Here is a 5,653-nt window from a genome sequence, read left to right as displayed (position 1 = left end):
GAGACCCTGCTGTCCCCTGAGCAGTCTGACTTTCCTGCCAGGTCCTGGGGCCCCACAAGATGAAAAGGCACATTCTTCTTATGGAGCTCGGCACAAACATCACTGCTTAAATAATATTTGCCTTGACGTTGTGTTCTTAGAACTATCGACTCCCAGGGCTGAGATTCTACTGAGGCCACTGTGCTTTGTGTCTGTAACCTGACTATAACGGGGCCTCACATGGTCCCAACTTTGTATAGTAACAATGGAAAGAATTATAAGCCCTTAGATTAATTAAAAACACTGCCAGTTTTTACTTAGTCTCTTGAAAAGTCTCCAAAGGGTGGTTTGGGAGACAGACAAGGTAGATTCTCAATGCACAGCAACATTTACAACTCTTTCCTCTCTGTTTTCTTCTCCAAGTATCCTCTATGCAGATTGCAGCTGTTCCCGTAAAGCAAGGCTCAGCCCCAGATGCTCTTGACACCCTTTCTCTTCTGTTGCTCTCATTCTATTTTCCCCCTGTTCTATGCAGACGTGCTTTCAACTTGTGACCCTTCAGCTGCCACAATCTCCCTGAGAAGTGTCGTTTATTTCCTGTTTGAACTGCTTTTCTCTCCGTGATCCACACTTGTCACTTTACTCCTTCAGTTTTGGTGAGTAAAACATTTATCTTTGGTTACCTCTGCAAAGATAGATGAAGTCTGAAGTGGGTTTCTGTGTGTAGGGAACCTTCACCCTCTTATCTTCCAGGCCTTGCACATTCTACCCACAGCACCTTCGGAATGTGTACAGCAGTGTCTCTCTTCTTGGGAAGAATATCTGGAAGGAAGAAGGAAAGAAAGAATAAAGATTTTATTCATACATTGCTGCTGTCCATTTGTGGGCCAGAGCAGGCCAATAGCAAAAGTTGGATTTGGGCTCTTGGGTTTTTGTAATGATTGTCAAGGTGGCTGTAGAGATGACAGCATCTCATGGCTGGGCCTAACAGGTGGCAGCATCTTGGAGTGCTGCACGAAATGCCTTGACCTCCACCCCACAGTGCAGGTGGCCCCACTGTAGTGCGTCCCACAGGGCCTGGCTCTCACTAGTGAATATGTCTCCAAATGCAGAGTGACACTGCAGCCAGGCTCCACCTGTCATCCAGGTGACCTGGCCAGCAGGGCAGCCTTAAGCCTCTTCTCCCCTTTCTGGCTGAGGTCAGAGTCTCTAGACGCACCTCAGGACAGAGGCCATTCCTGAAAGCACATTTGTCTCTCTCCCCTGACTAATCAAGAATCTAATTTCCCAGTTCACCTCTTCGCTGCAGCAAAGGTTTAATATTATTTGACCAAACTTATGATATAGTATACTAAGTGCTGCTCTAAGCACTTTAACTTATCAAATTTATATTAACAAGTTTATAAGGCAGATAAAATTAGTGCCCCAAATTTTATTGATGGGAAACAAGGAGGCACAGAGAGGTTAAGTCATTAGCCCAAGATCGCTTAGCTGGTAGATGATGGAGCTGGCATTCAGACCCAGGCATGCTATCTGCAGTGTGTGTCTGTGCACTGCTGCCCTCCACTGCCTCTCACAGGGGCCCTTCTTTATTGTCATATAAGGCATAAACAGTCAAGATGGAAGAAACTCATACAGAGGGTGTAACAAGACCCGTCTCAGGAGGCGGAGACCAGGATTCGGGGCTGTCATCCCCGCCCAGCACTGTATACAGTCCAGGTATACTGTCATTGTCCAATGGCAATTATAGTTTTTTTTCTAAGTGAGGCCCATAAGAGTTAACTGACTTGTTCCAGGTCACAGGGAGCATTGGAGACCCAGTGGGATTAAAAGCCAATTCCCTGGATTGGTCTAGTGAACACCTAAGCCATTACTTCTCCTTACAGAATGTTTAAAGCAAGCCATTCAGTGAAATGCCACAAAATCTCTACACTTGTTTCTCAAGTTGTAAGAACAAATTGCAGCAGGCCTCATGTTGCCTGTAATTACCGTGGTCACCAACTGCAAACACACTGCTGGGTTTTGTCGCAGACGCCAGACAGCAGAGAGCAGGCACACTTGGCTCCTTTATTAATATGTAAAGATTTTCTGGGACTTAATGCTGCCAAAATGTCAGAAGAGTTAATGGCAGATGTGGTTGTGGAAATGTTCTGTATTTTTAGACAACCTTTAATTAAAACACTTTGTATGTCTCAGGGACCAAATCATATGCTGCCACTTGAAGGCTGTCAGAAGGAGGAAAGTATATAAAGCTTCTAAAAGCAGCTTTGCTTATTTTTATCTGAGATGGAGTGAGGAAGCCTTTGCAGGGACAAAGCTATCTCTTGCTACAAAATTATATGAATTGAATACTCGGGTCAAATGTGTAAAGCGTTCAATGCCTTTTGTAGTCTGGGAGGTCAGTCTGAGGACAGCCGGCTGAGCCTGGGCCCCCAACAGGTCGTGACCGGTAAGGTAAGACCTTTGTGATAAGTCGGCACAGCTGCTTATGTGAGATCTGAGCGCCCAAACATAGAGCGGTTTGCAAGACTGCGCTCAGACAGGGCCAAGACTGCTAGAGGCGGAAGCAGCATAAACTGAAGAACTGGGGCGGTTTGACCCGGCTGTTTGGAAGAAATTGTGTTATGTTAGAATAAAAAGTGTTTTTATTGCTGAGTTATGCACACAACAGAATTTCCTGCTACCAAACCATTCCGATCCCCCACTCATTCTGTGATGCTTTCAAAATGTGTACAAATTCCCTGATACTCTTTCCTTTGAGACGTGGAGTCTAATTCCCCTCCCTGTGAGTGTGGGCTTAATGACTCATTTCTGACGACTGAATTAAGTGCGAGTGTTGGTGTGCGATCTCTGAGATGGGCGTGAAACGCATTACAACGTCCTTCTTGCCTTTTCATTTGCATCAGTCACTCTGGGAGAAGTCAGCTCTCACATGGTCAGGACACCCGAGAAGCCGCGGCCTCCTGTCAGTGCTCCAGCAAGTCTGAGAACCCTGTCAAGTCTTCAGATCATTGAAATCGCTGTGGACATCGTGGCGGCCAGTTTTGTAAGAGACCTGGAGCCAGAGACACTTGGCAATGCCAATTCTGAATCCCTGAGTGGTCTGTGAGACCACAACTGGTTGTTGCTTTAAGTCATGAAGTTTCGGAGTGATTTTTTATTCTGCAGTAAGCAGGCAACTTGCACCCCTAAGCCCAGCCCTTCCTTCACTTTTCTTGGTCTCTTTTACATCATTCCTTCTGGGAACTTCATCACATCCTGGGCTTCATCCGCACTTTAGGAAATAATGTTGATGATGGGTGGCTGGGAGTGGGAGTATCTTAACTTCTCACAGCTTTTGGTAGCAATCATTTTTTTTAAAATCGTATGCTTGAAATTTGGGATTTTCACCCCTGGCGGCATCCAGGCCGCCTGCCTCTCTCTCCATTTTCTTGGTAGGAGAGGCAGGTGAGTGCCATGACCAGCACACCAGAGGAGCTGGAAACATTTCAGCCCTTCCCTTGTTCCTAGATGACTTTGCAATTCCGCTTAGTTGCTTGTTTATGGGCCCATGATAGTCACAGGCATCTTGTCCCTGTTTTAGCAATGTCATGAGAGCACATAAAGAAAGCTGAGAATTTTCCATCTGAACTATGAAGTGAGCAGGCTTTTGATGCTAATCTGGTCCTACAATATTTGGTTTCTACTTCCCAGTGTTTAGGATGCTGCAAGGGAAGGGTGAACTGGGGAACCACCACTGTGACTATTTCCCATCCCTTTGGAGATGAATATGTAGCATGTAATCAAATGCTCACATATTGGGGCGGCTTTCCATGGCATTGGACACATGTTTCTTTGGAAATATTATGGTCCCAAGACAAAATACAATTACCCTTGGGAATGAAGAGAAGCTATTTATTCAAAAAAGACATATAAAAAAAATCGAGAAATTTTTGACAAGATACGAATAATACTAAAAGCAAGTAGCAAAGGATCATATACTGTTTTAATATTTTGCAAAATAATTTAAATCAGCAAAATTAGTGACAGTTGAACTGAACCAAGTGATGGAGTTAAAAGTTATTAGCTGATTTCCTCTAGAACAGGATAATGTGCATTCATCACTGGTGCTGGTTTAGATCCATCATCTGTGGCATTTAATAGGAAGAGAGTTTTATAAAAATGTGAACAGGTGGAACTGCAGGGAAGGAGGGAAGTCAGAAGGATGTATTTGAAATAAAGTAGTAAATAACTTGAGAAAATGCAGTGAAAAGATCTAAAATTTTTTTAATTTATGAATTCAGTTCATTGAATTTGGCTTCCCAAATTAAATTCTCTATTTCAACTTTCGACTTAGTTCTCAAGGTAGAGCAGAGGTCATTTGTAAGTTGGGGGGTGTTATAAGAAATGGTAATGCTGTTCTAATTCTGCCAGGGATGCAGAGACAGTCACACAGAGAGGGTAGGAGACTTCTTACCCTCTGAGGGTAAGTTGAGCTCACTGGTCACTGTACTCACCAGTGGAGGCTTCACGTGGCTGGTGGTGGGGAAGCCCGAGGAATGGGTGGGGCTTTGCAAATGATGAGCCCTCAGAGGATTCCTAGGTGGGTGGATGTCTGAAGAGGCATCCCCAAGGAAGAGTGACTAATTTTACACTATTCCTGGTCATTGTTGTGGGGCTAGTCTCCTCATACCAAACTAGAAATGAGGGTGCCCCAATTCTATAAAAAGTTCAGGTGCCTGGCCCAACCCCCTGAAGGTTATGGGGGATGGGACCCAGAATTTCAATGCTTGCAGGGCTCCAAGGAGAATTCTAATGTGCCATTGGAACTAGCAACTATCCCCCTCTCACTCTTCCTCCCCTAGGGCAGAGGAAATTCACAGCAGGAGGGCGGGCCCAAAGCATAGGAAAGCCTAGGTACTATTTCATAGAAGAGCTGGCACCTGGTGGGGATGGGGAGTTGCCAGCAAGTGAAGGTGGGAAAAATGGAAAGGTGGCAACTTGATCAAGGACTTGCTTTCTAGGACAGGGAGGGGGAATATTTGCATGTTGGAAGGCTGTGCTAATTTAGCTATAATCAAATAAGGCCACATTGAAGAAACTTTAATTAGATCCACTTATAAATGTGCATTATTTTATAAAAATCTAATTACTATGTACTTAATAATTAAAAAAATGAAAACTATTTGTTAATTTTAAAGTTAACTAACCTTTTAAAGACTGTTGTGTCTGCTTTTTTGGGAAAGTATTTGAGTATCTGGTTACAGCATGGAGGTCTGCAGTTTCACTTGATCCTCTAGAGCAGTGGTTCTCAACCTGGCTCATGATCTCTTTGTTCCATTTGTAACAACTTGGCAATTAGGAAGGTTGAAAACCACTGCTCTAGAGGGATATCAGTCATTTGTGACCTTAAGGGCATCTTGATTTGGGATAGGTGGAAGAATGTAGATTTGTAGCAATAAGTGGTTGAAAAGCAAGAAAGCATCTTTCAGGTATGTTGTTGAAGGCATGGGTATTCCACTATATTTTTCCCTATTTCAACCAGTTTTTCCTTAGCATCAAACAATGACTTTAAAATGTCATCTACTGGCTCCGCGCCTGTGGCTCAAGCGGCTAAGGCACCAGCCACATACACCTAAGGTGGCGGGTTCGAATCCCCAGCTTGGGCCCGCCAAACAACAATGATGGCTGCAAC

The sequence above is a fragment of the Otolemur garnettii genome, unplaced genomic scaffold, assembly GCF_000181295.1.
Source record: "Otolemur garnettii isolate 467f Iridium unplaced genomic scaffold, OtoGar3 scaffold00011, whole genome shotgun sequence".
Taxonomy (NCBI): domain Eukaryota; kingdom Metazoa; phylum Chordata; class Mammalia; order Primates; family Galagidae; genus Otolemur; species Otolemur garnettii.
The sequence above is the reverse complement of the archived record's forward strand: the minus strand, read 5'-3'. Positions refer to the sequence as shown.